Source organism: Gopherus evgoodei, chromosome 8 (genome assembly GCF_007399415.2).
Source record: "Gopherus evgoodei ecotype Sinaloan lineage chromosome 8, rGopEvg1_v1.p, whole genome shotgun sequence".
Classification (NCBI taxonomy): domain Eukaryota; kingdom Metazoa; phylum Chordata; order Testudines; family Testudinidae; genus Gopherus; species Gopherus evgoodei.
Window position 1 is genome coordinate 110,148,402 of NC_044329.1, and position 13,317 is coordinate 110,161,718.

The 13,317-nt window shown below is 58.7% G+C and overlaps 1 protein-coding gene across 5 annotated transcripts in view; it reads left to right on the top strand.

The window, feature by feature from the left end:
• EIF2B3 (eukaryotic translation initiation factor 2B subunit gamma) overlaps nucleotides 1-4,558 on the top strand; it is a 145,878-nt gene extending 141,320 nt beyond the window's left edge. For 3 of the 5 annotated variants that reach the window (XR_004001481.1, XR_004001484.1, XR_004001485.1), the window contains one exon: nucleotides 1,599-4,558. The gene's annotated coding sequence lies outside the window, so the exon portion shown is untranslated. The remainder of the gene's footprint in view (nucleotides 1-1,598) is intronic. The other 2 variants (XR_004001482.1, XR_004001483.1) reach the window with 2 other exon arrangements.
• The last annotated feature ends 8,759 nt before the right edge of the window (nucleotides 4,559-13,317 follow it).

Consider the following 13,317-nt stretch of genomic DNA (forward strand, 5'->3'; position numbering starts at 1 on the left):
CTCTGGCCCCTCCCCACCTGGCTGGTCTGCCTGCTGCTTTGTGGAGGCCGGTATCGGTGCCTGGCCGCTGAGCGAATGCACTGTACTCTTCCAGGAGCACTACCCTGGGACCACACAGACTGTGCCCATTCAGAAGGATGTAGCTGATCTCATCCTGATACAAACCCAGGCTCTGGGGGCTTGCAGCACCCTCCCGATTCCTTAGGGAAGCCTGGAGCTGCTTTATGCACAATGGGAGGGCTGAGAAAGCCCAGCAGCAAAACAGGGTTACTTCCTTGCTGTTCCTGCTGCTTCTCCCCACACGCACACACCCACCCCCCCCGCCACACACACACACGCTAAGACAGACACGTTGAATCTACTCAGCTGTTTTTCGTCTATACTGTGATTGAGGTTGGTGCGCCAAAGGCGTTCCCATTCGTACCCTCTGGATTTGGCCTGTTGCTTTGAAATTAAGCCCAAGACCGCAAGTGTGGGGAGCGGGGAAGGAGGAAACCTGAACATAATGAGAGGTTATGTCACCATCAGCGCTATCAGCCTTCTTTGGACGCCCCTTTGCTTGAAAGCCCAGCATGTGGAAAGCCACACGTGAGGTCCCTCTCCATGCACTTAAACTGTATGTGGGTGACTCACAGGGCGAGATGAGTAACAAGCTGTCATGTGAAATCCAGGGCCTTGTGGTTGGTCGTCCTGCCAGGGTTGGAAAGCACCTGGATGGGATTGAGGCTCGAGCTGTTCTTGCAACTTTGCAAATTGGACTGGGGTTCCTGCCCTTGACTGGAACCTAGTCGGATTCAGTGGGATGCTTATTTGAGCCTGGCAGTTTGACATGGAGAGGCGCTTCCAGCTACTCGCCAGGAGAGGGATTTCATTAATTCTGTGATACATTCAAAGCCGTGTCTCGTGGGCACAGACTCCCTGGCGGAAAATCTCAGCTTCCTGACCCACACGATGAGGGAGAGGTTATAATCCAGCCCTGCCCTGCCTTTCATACATTAAAAACCCACATCAAAGGCCTGCCTAATAATAGGAGGTGTGGGGAAGGGTGGTGTGCTGGCTCGGAGGGCTGTGTCAGGCTGTGGAGAGCACAACGCAAGCTAGAGTTCAGTTCAGGTTAGCATCAGCTGCGAGGCTGGTGTGTGAATAGATGTCAAATCCCTTTCCTCCAAGGATCTCGGCTGTTTTGTGTATGTTAATGAGCTATGCCTTGAGCGGGAGGTAAGTGTCATACCCATTTTACAGATGGGAGACAGGCACAGAGAGGCTTAAGAGACTCGCTTAATGTTCTGCTAGAAATCTGTCAGAGCCAAGTATGTATTCCCGATACCCTGAGTCCCAGGGCTTCCTCTTCAGCCCAAAGCCATCCTTCCCTTCCATCTATTGATACGCATTTTCTTAAATACCAGCTTCCTCTAGGTTAATTGCTTCAGTTTTATCTCCTGGGGCCGTAATTCTACGGTAACACCTCACTTTAGTCCTTCTGTTTAGCTCATGGAAGCAGAGGGTCTTTATTGTGCGATTTGAACTACGGTATTAATTTAACATTCTCTGATACTTTCCAGCCCCTCACTGGGTTCTTTTCCCTTTACGACCTGCAGGTGTTTGCTGTGAGATAAAAGTAGATTGCAGAGCAAGATTTCACAGCCCAAATTATCAAAGCGAAGAGTCCCTCTTGAAGTAGTGTGTGTGGCAGTAATGCCGAAGAGTGTTTCAGAAGAGTAGTTCCTTCACTACCCCCCAGGCAGCACCGGGAATTAACCCTTGCTGACCTGCCGTGGACTTCGCGGACCAGATGAATCTACGAAACCAGCGATCAGGGTGACATTTTCAAAAGTGCCTCGTGACTACGCGCCTTGATGAGTTTTGAAAATAGGACTTAGGCTCCTAAGTCACTGACTTGCTTTGGAAAGTATTACCCCAGAGCTTCATCGCATGGCTCTCTGGGAGTGCGAATGTGACTCTTCCAGACAGTGCACAGCCCCATACATGCAGCTCATCTCACTGTTGATCTCCCATGCTGTAGTAATTGAGCAAGCTGGTGTCTCTTACCCGTTTGCAATGCGCCCATCCCCGGGGTCTTGAGGCACCCTGACCGTGATGGACAAAGCAGCGTACCTTTGAAAGGCTCAGACCTGCCAACCCTCTGTAGATGCTGGCACTTTCGGAGCAGGCTTGTCCTTGAGCATTTCCAAGGGGACACAGAGCTGGCGGTTGGTGTCACTGTTGTGAGAAGATTCATGAAACAGGCAAGTCCTGCAGGACGCCCAGAATGCAGCAGTGGCAGGGAGCTCACCAGCGGAGGGCCTGGTGCCACGAACATCCATCCCTTGGCTCCTCAGAAGGGTCTCAACCTCAGACTTAGCGAGGAGTCCCATTGGGCGCTTTATGGCTCAGCAGCATCTCGGGAATTGGCGAGGAGGCAGCGTCAGACCTGGCGTGCCGATGTGCAGCCTGGCTGCTGAATGCTGGGCCAGCCAACCGTTCGTGTGGCCTTCTCCTTCAGTCCTAGGAGCTTGTTGCAGACATTCAGCCTCGGGGGTGACGGCATGGAAAGCTATTGCTTTGGCTTAATCTAACAGGAAAGAATGCAACCTGCTGGCTAGGCAGAGAGCAGGCGGCATTTCAGGCCACAGCTGCTGCTCACCGGGCTAGGAGCATGGAGAAATCTGGAAGAGCCCCAAGAGAGCATTTGCCTTGACAGTGAGAAGATACTGTCAGCGGGAGGCAAACTCAGGGCTCCCGATCTAGTCCCCTGCTCCCATTCACTCCTGCGGTTGCCCCACGTTGTTAAAACAGGCAGCCCAAGGGCGTGTGAGCTCCGTAACACCAGTGGCCTGGCCATCCGGGAGACATGATGGGCTGGCAGGAGGAGAGAAGCAGTTTGTGGCCAATTGTGCCCACTGCCATTGACTTGGGGCCTCCCTTATCAGTCAGGGGGAGATGGGTCTGGTGCTAATCAGAACTTTCAAATCCACTGACTTTTGGAGACTAATCGTCTGGACCTTGGAGTGTAGCCTGGGGGGCACAAAGGAAGGTAAACTGACCTCCTGCTACAGACACTCAGGATGTCCAGTGAGCATGATGGTTCCTTCCTGCAGCCGTGTGCCCTGCTGGGGGGAGAGGACAGAGACTGGCTGGTATTTACTTGGGGTGATGTGGCTGCTTTGTTCACAGTGCTAATGCCAATATGATCTAGCTCACAAAAACCAGACCTGAAGCTGAAATGCTGGGTCCGAATCTTAATGTTGTGTTTCACGTAAGTCAGAGAACAGGTTCACCTGGGTTCTAAAAGGGCAGCTGGGTTGTCTCCACAGGCCGTGCCCAAATCCATCATTTTCCCCAATCCCCTTGTCAGCGTGTCAAGATCCGCCAGTGCTGAGACCTGCGTTAGGAAGGATGGCAGCGACTCCCTCATTCCGTCAGCTTCCCCAAGCACCTGGAACTCCGCCCATGTGTTTGGCGGCAACATGCTGGGTCACGAGCTTTGATTATTCTTCGATTATGCCGAGCACCCCCACGAGTAGCTTCCCAATAGACAGACAAGCTCACTCTCCCACAGAGCCTCAAATATGGACTTCGACACGACCTCCCAGGGGGCTGTAACACGTGAGGGGAGCAGGAGTCTTGCAAGGGTTGAACAGTGAAGTGCTAATTGATCCCCCATCTCAGAGTCAGTTCAGTTGAGCCCTTGTCCATCAGGGAGAAAGGGGCTTGTGCTAAGGAACAGGACTGACGCAGATCTCCTGGGCCGGCTGCAGGCAGCCACCTCCCCCTTGATCTCCTTTCTCCATCAGTAACGGAGTGGGGGGGGGGAATGATACCAACGTACCAGGGCTGGGGAGTCACTGTTGTAAGCCGCAGAGAGCTTGGAGATCCTCGCGCAGAGGCTGCGAGGGGAAGAACAAGTCTTAGTCCCTTGCCTGCTGGGCAAGGAAAGCAGGCAGCTGGGCGAGATTCAGATTGTCAGCACGAACAGCGCCGAGAGGAAAATCCGGGAATCCCAGGAGCACCCAGCGAGCGGATGCTGGGTGATCGAGGGGTCATTCATTAGCGCTCAGGTGGGAGCTTGAGCTCCCCGGCTCTCGCAGGCCTAGCACCCACTGATGGCACCAGGAGCTCGGCCTGGGCGAGCGCTGCAGGATTAGGCCCGTGTACTGTTTCTTTCTTGTCTCTCTCTGGATCCTGCAGGTTTTTGGTTCATCTCCTGGGTGCCAGGAGCCAAGATGCACAGCGTCGCCCTGCCTCTTAGACAAATCAGCCCACAGCAGTTCCTGGAACTCTCCAATCTGGTCAAATAGAAATCAGTAAGGCAAGAGATTAGCAGCCTATATAAACTTGTATGTTTACAGCTTTTAAAAGGCTAATGCTGAATTTTTCTTTTTTAAAAGAAAGCAGGAGGGTTGTTGGAGTGAATTCAAGGACAGCTGATGAGCCTGGATCGGCGCCTTTACAACTCAAGGCAAATAAATGGTGGGCTGCTTTGGAGAGGAAAAAGGGATTTTCTTGTTTTTGTTTTTAAGAGAAAATAAAAGGGCGGCCTGCCGCTTCCCTCCCCCTCCCCTGCCGTCAGAGCAACGAGTGCCCGGTGTTGTATGCACAAGCTACTCCTTTGTGCACCGTCTAAATGGTTAATTGTGTTTGGAGGAAGATGTGCGGGCGGACGGGGAGACCACCCAGCACGAAACAGACAAGAAAGAGCAACCTCTGCGCTCTTTCACTAGAGAGAGAGCAAAGTTGTTTAAAAATATTTAATTTACTGCATTCCATTCTGCTGATTATAAATTGGCCATCCAGGGAAACGTGGCTGTGTTTGGGGAGGGATCCAGGAAGCATGAAACAAATTCTTGGGATTGGTTTGAGGTTTGTTTTTTAAATCTTCCTCTGCTGGTTTGTTGTGAGTTTTAACTCTGGGTTGCCAGCAGCATGTAAATCCGGTCAGTGCCTGCCTTTTCCGTGAGCTGAACTCTGAGACCGGGCTGTATGCTTGCATATTGGGCATCAAAGCCTCCTTGCAATCCAAGGGTCTGTTAGAGCCATTAGGTTTCACGGGCTGCTTCTCTCTTTGCTCCTCACTTAGACATGGGGGTGTTGGGTGTTTGCCCAGGGTTGGCACCACCATATCCTGGTGGCCTTGGAGTGCAAAGCACTGCGGCATGCCACCCTCGGGGGGGGCTTGTGAACATTTCAAACCCATCTCTCTCAGGCACCCTCGGGCAGGAGGCGGGTTTAGGGCTCGGGCGGGGGAGGGTGAAATTCAATTTTGACTTTTTGGGGGGGGCCTTCAGAGGGCTAAAATGCTCCTTGGACTCCCCTGCCCTGCGTGCCGCTGATGGGAAAGTCGCAGGTGCTGGTCGGGAGGTGGCAAGCTCTGAAGAGACGTTATCGAGCGATGCCCACTTCAGACCGTTGTCATCTGTGCTTCGATGGGAGTTCAGTGGGAGGGGATACATACCATGGACCTGTGAGCAATCACCTCGCTGCGGGGGCCGTGATCAGGCCTGGTTTGGTGCCGCAGGTGCTGGGCGAGCCCGCGGCGCGTTCACACTGTGAAAACGCAGCCGTCTGTTTTGTGTCCAGATCTGTAATGTCCAAAAGTGACTGTTCCTTCCCCCTCCTCCCACCCCGGTGCCAGCCCCAGAGCTCAGCAATCTTCCCAAAACGTTCTGGGGCATGAACAGTGTAAGGGAGGTACAGAGAACCACCACCAGGTGTTCAGAGCTCTCACCCCCCCACGTCTGCAGAGGCTCCCCCTGAGCTGGTGTATCCTTCGATAGTGTTGAGGCGTCTCGTGCGCCCTCAGTCAGGTCAGCCTGTCTCCGAGAAGGCCCCGAGATTCCCCAGGTGTGGCCCAGGCTAATGCCCGGGTGGATGCTGCAGCACTGTTTGTTATGATGATTTAGTATTTGTGTTACCGTAGGGCCCAGGAGACCAGTGTGCCAGGTGCTGCATAAACCCAGACCACAGCCCCTGCCCCAAAGAGCTGGCAATCCAGGGATACGCCAAGAGATGGATGGATGCTGATAGGTGGGAGTACAAGGAAACAAGGAGAGGGTGCTGGTCGGCAGGGCAGGTGGGGTCTCTGCACACCACTGCCGGGCTTTTCGCAGGCATCATGGCAAAAGCGAGGGCTGAGGAGGATAACGAGGCCGCTCCAGGGATGTTCCCATGGGCTCCTCCCAAGCGTGAGGGGCAGCACGCCGGCCCTAATGCAAGGCCTGTGGCGTGATTTGGATTGGTGACTGTTAATGAGTCATTCCATTCGATCTCTCATCCCTCAGAGATGCACTATGAAACCTAACCACAAACGCCACTGTGTGAAGATTTCTGAGTCGCTTGGTAGCTTGATCCATTGCCTGGTCTGTTGATGTTATCGTTATGTCAGCAGGAGGCACCATTAAACACAGTCTTCTAAGCCCTTTTTTGTAGTGTGCGAGCAAGTGTGCAGTCTTGGGAAGACATGCGGTTCAAGGCAGAGGCAGGGACTCCATGGAGGAGGAGCTGTGCGAGCAGCTGCAGAAATTGCTCTCTGCTGTGGGCTCTGAATAGAGTCGATGCTTGAAGCAGTTGCTCCTTAGGAAGTGGGCACTGGTGGTGGGCTGAGAGCCCTGAAAGAAAGGATTTGCTTGTGTCTTGTCTGTGACCACCTCTGTTCCATGCCGGGGTAAATAACCAGGTACACTTAGAATGTACCCTGACTCCGTATACTCCACTGGACAAAGGCTGCGACCGGGCAGAAGGATAATGCTGGAGTTGGGCAAAGAGGGCAGCTTTGCCCAGCATTGGTGGATAGCTCTGTTATTGTTCCAGACGCTGAGCTCCCATTTCCGCTGTATTTGCGGGCAGTGAACGTGTTTCGCTGTAGTTCTGCTCCTTGGGAAGCAGTATGCTTTAGCAGTGAGACTGGGAGTCGGGGGAGCAGGACTCCTGAGTTCTTTTCCTACCCTGCCGCTAACTTGCAGTGTGACCCTGCACAAGAGAGAGGTGCCTCACGTCTGCTTCACGGGGTGGAGCCTGGCCAGTCCTTTTGCCATCTGATCCCAAGCCCGATGCTCCAGATTCCATCTCATGTTTGTGGTCCTCTTCGGGACGCTTGCCAATTTCAGGCTGTTTAAATACGATGTGATGCCCAACTCTGCCTGCCACATATACTCCGCTGAGCCCTGGCAGGGCTATGGGATCATTACCCGGGCTGAGCTGAATGGGGTACAACGGGCACAGTTCGAATGTTCCCAGATCCCACCAGGTCACGCCCTGACCTGCTGGGCTAACACTCACCCCCTCTCTCTCCTTGCTGGGGGTGTGAACGGGGTATCCATCATGTCAACTGGCCCACGGTCAAAGCAGCAGAGCCAGGACTAGAACCAGGAGTTCTGCCTCCCTGACCCCCGTAGCTAGAAAGCCACCAAGAGGAGCGGCTCTAGATTGCCGCTGGACTGGCAGGTGACTGTGACTCTATACACGGCCCCTTTTGTGCCAAAGACTCTCCTGTTTCCACCACTGAATGCAGCTGCCCAGCAGTTTTGGACAGGAACTGGAGAAAACCATCTTCAGTTCAAAGTGCAGGAGGCGCGTGGACCAGGACTGAAGGCCGGTGGCTACTTGACTTTCCAGCTTGGCCGGGACATTGGGATGAACAGTCCAACTCTGGGGAGCAGGGCCAAGGGGGAGTCAGTGAGCCGGCGCGGTTGGGGCTCGGCGTCCCCTTGCAGCCTCGACACGTTGTTGAGCTCCACAATAACCGTCTGAATAGCTGTAAAATGGAGCCAGTGTCAGGCCCCTGTGCATGGCTGTGGGTGTTGGGCCCCTGGAGGGTCTGTGGGTGGGTGTCCCCCCCCCGGAAGGTTTGTGGGTCTCAGCCCACCGTTGAAAGTTGGTGGGTGTCAGGGGCCCGCATCGAAGATGGGTGGGTGTTGGGAGGCCCCCTGTTGAAAGTCAGTGGGTGTTGGGCCCTCCTGGGAAGGTCAGTGGGTCTCAGCCCCCAGTTGAAGGTAGGTGGGTGTTGGCCCCCCCCAGAAGACCAATGGGTCTTAGGCCCCTGTGCTGTCCACCTGCCTTCCTGTGCAAGTGTGGGGAGGGAGCAGATTCTTCTGCAGAGCCTTTCCGCGATTACCCTCCGGCGCTGCTCGGGGGGGCTCCCCTGCTGGCCTGGGGAGAGCTGCAGCCTGCCCGTGGATCCTGAATCCCGGAGCCCCTCACCTCTGGCCTGGCTCCTCACTGCACTTACCTGTTAGAGGCCTCGCTCCATACCAGCTGTTGGAGCAGCAGGGTGTTAACAGCCAGGAGCAGAGCCGGGGGGAGCGGGGACCCCGGAATACGGTGCATGGATGGAGTGAGCACTGAGTGATGGTGAAGGCTGTGGAAGGGGTCAGATCAGGCCCTGCCCCCCCCCTGCATTCGCTGTTTCCTTCCCTTTCCCCTTCCGCACCCTGGGGTTTCCTCTCTCCTGCGTGGGTCCTGCCCACAGAGCCCTGGGGTGTGGCGGGCGGGGGCTGGGCATTGCTGAGTGCCAGGGGGCCCTGCCAGGTGCTCCCCACCCCTTCCCATGCAGCTCGACTGAACCGGAGAGCCTGGGACAGGGCCGGCCGCCTTCGAAGCACCTCGGAAAATGGCCGAGAGCCGGGTGCTGAGAGCTCTCCAGGTGGTGATGGCCGGCCCGCGTCCTGCCGGGCTGACAGGCGACGGTGCAGGCGGTCAGGCCCAGGGGCCGCAGCCAGCTGGTGTCTGTGGGTCAAGGCCAGGCACCAGGCAGTGAGCAGGGCTGGGTGTGATCACCAGAGCCAGGATCGATGGGCCGGGCAGGCTCAGGGCCAGAGAACAGGAAGCCAGATGTGGTCCGAGTTGCAATGGGCCAGATGCCTGGGGTTAGATAGCGTGTGGCTGGTCAGAGGGCTGAGGGCCTGTCCCTCTGGATCCTTGGGCAGCACTTGATCTCCCAGCGTTCCCTGGGTGCGAACTGTCGGGCAGAGAGCGAGAGCTGAGACCAAAGGGCTGGTGTTGGTCAGCCAGTGTCACAGATCCTGGGCCGAGTCCAGGCTGCCCGGGGCACCGGGGCTGGGCTGGGCTCTCCATCCCCACCCCGGAGCTGAGGGGGCAGGCCTGTGTGGATCGGAGATGTGGGCCCAGAGACGCCCCACCCGCTGGGCCGTCCAGCCCGCTGCCCACCCTCCCTAACATGTCCCACCACCGCCCAGGGGCCAGGAGCCTGTTCCTGGGCCCAGCTGCTCTGACGGGGAAGGAGTTTTCCCTGGTCTCCAGCCTAATTCCCCCCCCTCCCCAGCATCAGGCTTTGATCCTTGCCCTGGCACTGCCTGCAATGGAACCAATCCCCTTCCAGGTGCTTCCAGGCCGTGACCGTGTCTCCTCGGAGGCCCCCCCCCGCTGGCTCTCGGGCTCAATCTCTCCTCGGACGTCTCCTCTGACCCTCGGATCCTTGGCCATGCCCTCGTTTGCACAATCTCTAGGGCTCCCATGGCCTCCAGAAGGTGCAGGGCTCAGAGCTGCCTGCAGTGACATACCCTGGGGAACTCACTGCCACAAGATATTCCCGAGGCCAAGAGCTTAGCAGGATTCAAAGGAGCTCTGGACATTGATGCAAGCAGGAAAAGACGCAAGCCTGGACAGGAGCCAGAGGAGATGGGAGCTCGTCCCAGGACAGAACCCAGCCACTGACTGATGTGGGGACGGAGCAGATTTCCCCCAAAGCCAGGTTATCCCATGAGTGCCTCTGGAGCAGCTGACCGCGGCAGGCACCGGCCACGTCCGAGCAGATAAGACATTGCCTACGTGGCGGTGGGCCTGATTCGGAGCAGCAGTTACGCTTGTGCTAAGCCCCTGGAAATCAATGAGTTGGGCGCAGACATCAAATTGCTCCTGTTCTTAAGCGGTGTCTGGATTCAGGCTGGGTGTAAGCCTGGGCTTCTGTGCTTTGCTCAGTGGGGCTCCCTGCCCTGGATCCAAGCCCTGATCCTGACCGGCGCTAAGCACCTTTCTGTGAAGCTAAGCAGGGAGAAAGGGATCAGACCCTCAACAGGGCGCAAAACCTGCCCATGTCGTCCTCCGTCCCACCTCCCCTGTGTGTCTAATCCCCCCTGCATGGCCCTACCTAGCCCCCACTCCAAACTTGCACTGTCACATCCACTTAGTGCCTTCAGAAAACATCTCGCCCTGACACCTAATTAACTCCTCGCTAGGGGTCACGGGCTCTGGCCTTCTCCTTCCTGCGGTTCCTCTAGTCTGCTGAGCCGGCCTGCCGGCAGGCGCTCCCAGACACTCCCAGATATCTGTCGGGGAACAAGAGAGTCAGATCGCTTACAAATTAATTTGGAGTTAAACCTACGGAAAATGAGAAACATGCTGCTTTGCAGGAGACGAGGATTGGCTGGGGATCAAGAAAAATCCGTCAAACCCGCCCGGTCTGGGGAGCGCGGGGGCGCTGCTGTTTTCTTTGTGGTGGCGAGTTGTCAGCGGTACTTCCAGTGGGCCCTGGCCTTTCCTGCCAGTTCAGTATCCAGCAAACCAACCACCCCGGTACCTGCTCCCCTGCGCTGGGGGAGCGGGCGGCAGAGCACAGCAGGGGCAGGCTGCAGGCGAAGGGGGATGTGATCTGTGGGGCAAACCAACCCCTCTCCTGCCCCAGCAAGATCATGTCCAGGGGGTGCAGTGGGCTGGGCTGGGTAGACCGGGTGATGGGATGAGAATGCACCTTGGAGAGGGGTTGCTCCTGGGCCACGCTGGGGCATCTCCCCAGTTTAAACCAGTTGGGGATGGTCAGCAGCATCTCTGCAATGGCATGTCCAAGGAGCCTGTCACCCCATGCAGAGGGTGAGCCCAAAGCCAGGGCGAGGCTCTGTTCCCATGGTGCCGGGGCCTGCGCTGGCTCCCTGAATTTCACCCCCCCGAGCTATGGCCCAGGCTGCGGGCTGGATGGCAGAGGGCTTTGCAGCTGGCCCCTCTGACTGGCTTTGTGGCAGCGGCACTCAAAGGGGAGTTTCACCTTGGAGCTGGGAAGGGTGTCTCTGGCGCGAAGCCATCTCTGGGGAGGAGCATGGCTGTGGACCAGCCTGTGGCAACGCTTTGTGACACGGCAGGGCAGGAGGAGAAAACAAGGTGCCGGTCCAGTGAGAAACACGCATGGGAGCCCTGGCTCCAGGCGAGGGCTGATTCCTGGGGATGGGGACTTCCCACTACGGCCAGGCTGTGACCCACTACGGCCAGGCTGTAACCCCCACAGCCCATCTCACTGGCTCCTGGCACATGCTGCTTTCCCAGGCTAGGGTTGCCAGGTGTCCAGTCAGCTGTTCTGACCGGACACTGAAAGTCCAGTTGGTTGCAGTAACTGGGGGAGGGGGCTGGAACCATGTGGAGGAGCTGCTGACCCCTGACGGAGAGCAGTGATTGGCCTCCGGACGGGCTCCAAAAGGTGGGTGCCACCGCCCGGGGGGTGGGAGCCTGTCACTCCCCCTTCTGCCCTGCCAAGCCCCAATTGCCCCGGGCCTGGCCCCTTGCTCCAGGGGCTGAGCCGCCCCCCGCCACGCTGTGCCCCAATTGCCCCGGCCCTGGCCCCTTGCTCCAGGGGCTGAGCCGCCCCCCGCCACGCTGTGCCCCAATTGCCCCGGCCCTGGCCCCTGGCTCCAGGGGCTGAGCTGCCCCCCGCCACGCTGTGCCCCAATTGCCCCGGGCCTGGCCCCTTGCTCCAGGGGCTGAGCCGCCCCCCGCCACGCTGTGCCCCAATTGCCCCGGGCCTGGCCCCAGGGACTGAGCCTCCCCCCGCCACGCTGTGCCCCAATTGCCCCGGCCCTGGCCCCTGGCTCCAGGGACTGAACCTCCCCCCGCCACGCTGTGCCCCAATTGCCCCGGGCCTGGCCCCTGGCTCCAGGGACTGAGCCGCCCCTCGCCACGCTGTGCCCCAATTGCCCCGGGCTGGCCCCTTGCTCCAGGGACTGAGCCTCCCCCCGCCACGCTGTGCCCCAATTGCCCCGGCCCTGGCCCCTGGCTCCAGGGACTGAACCTCCCCCCGCCACGCTGTGCCCCAATTGCCCCGGGCCTGGCCCCTGGCTCCAGGGACTGAGCCGCCCCCCGCCACGCTGTGCCCCAATTGCCTCGGGCTGGCCCCTTGCTCCAGGGACTGAGCCCCCCCCGCCACGCTGTGCCCCAATTGCCCCGGCCCTGGCCCCTGGCTCCAGGGGCTGAGCCGCCCCCCGCCACGCTGTGCCCCAATTGCCCCGGCCCTGGCCCCTTGCTCCAGGGGCTGAGCCGCCCCCCGCCACGCTGTACCCCAATTGCCCCGGCCCTGGCCCCTTGCTCCAGGGGCTGAGCCGCCCCCCGCCACGCTGTGCCCCAATTGCCCCAGCCCTGGCCCCTTGCTCCAGGGGCTGAGCCGCCCCCCGCCACGCTGTGGCCCTGGCTCTGCAGGTAGGAGGTGAGTCTGGGGAGAGGGGCAGTGAGTGAGTGGGGGTGAATATGTGATGGAGGGAGGGGGAGAGGTAGAAGTGGGGGTGGGGCCTTGGAGAGAGGCGGGGTGGTAGCGGGGCCTTAGAGAGGCATGGCAGGGCTGGGGCCTTAGGAAGAGGTGGGGCAAGGGTATGCGGCTTGCAGCAATTAGAAAATTGGCAACCCCACCCCAGGCACGAGGGGGCAGGGGCAGCTGCTGCCCAAAAGCATCTAGGCTCCCAACCCCCTACACTCCAGGGAAGCCAGGAGCCTGAATATCTTTCTGGGGCTGGGGCTGGGGCTGGGGCTGGCTTCCTTGGGTCGCTAACGGACCCCTGGCAGGAATCGGCATCCACAGCAGCATCTGAGCTGGATCTGTTCCCACTGCTGGCCCGGGCACATCCCGCGGCGTCCAGCTGTCTGGGCCCTGCTCCGCGAGCTGGCACAGTCGGCAGGGACGCTCCTGGTGAGCTGGGGATTCCCGAGTTCCTGCCGTGGCCGTACTGTCCATGCGGTGCCCCAGCTGCTCCCTGGGCCTGGCTCTTGCCCCTGGACGTGCTGTGTGCCGAGGTTCCCCATGCTATGCATCCGCCTGGCCTCTGCTGAGACCCTGGTCCAGCTGCCTGTGCCCAGGCACCTCGCCAGGCTGAGCCATAACTGCTTCCGCTGGCCCAAGCCGGCCTGGTTTGGACAGAGGCAGCAGCCAGCCCCTGTGGCGCTTCCTGACCCCGGGGCAGAGGAATCACATCTCGAGGCTGCTGGGCCACAGCTGGGTTTCCCAGGCCTGACTTGAAGCCAAGCTCTGATGCCCCTGCCCCTGGCCCAGCACCTCAGTCCAGCCCCCTGCTGCCTTCTCTGGATCTTTCTAGCCCCCAGGACCCCATCTCT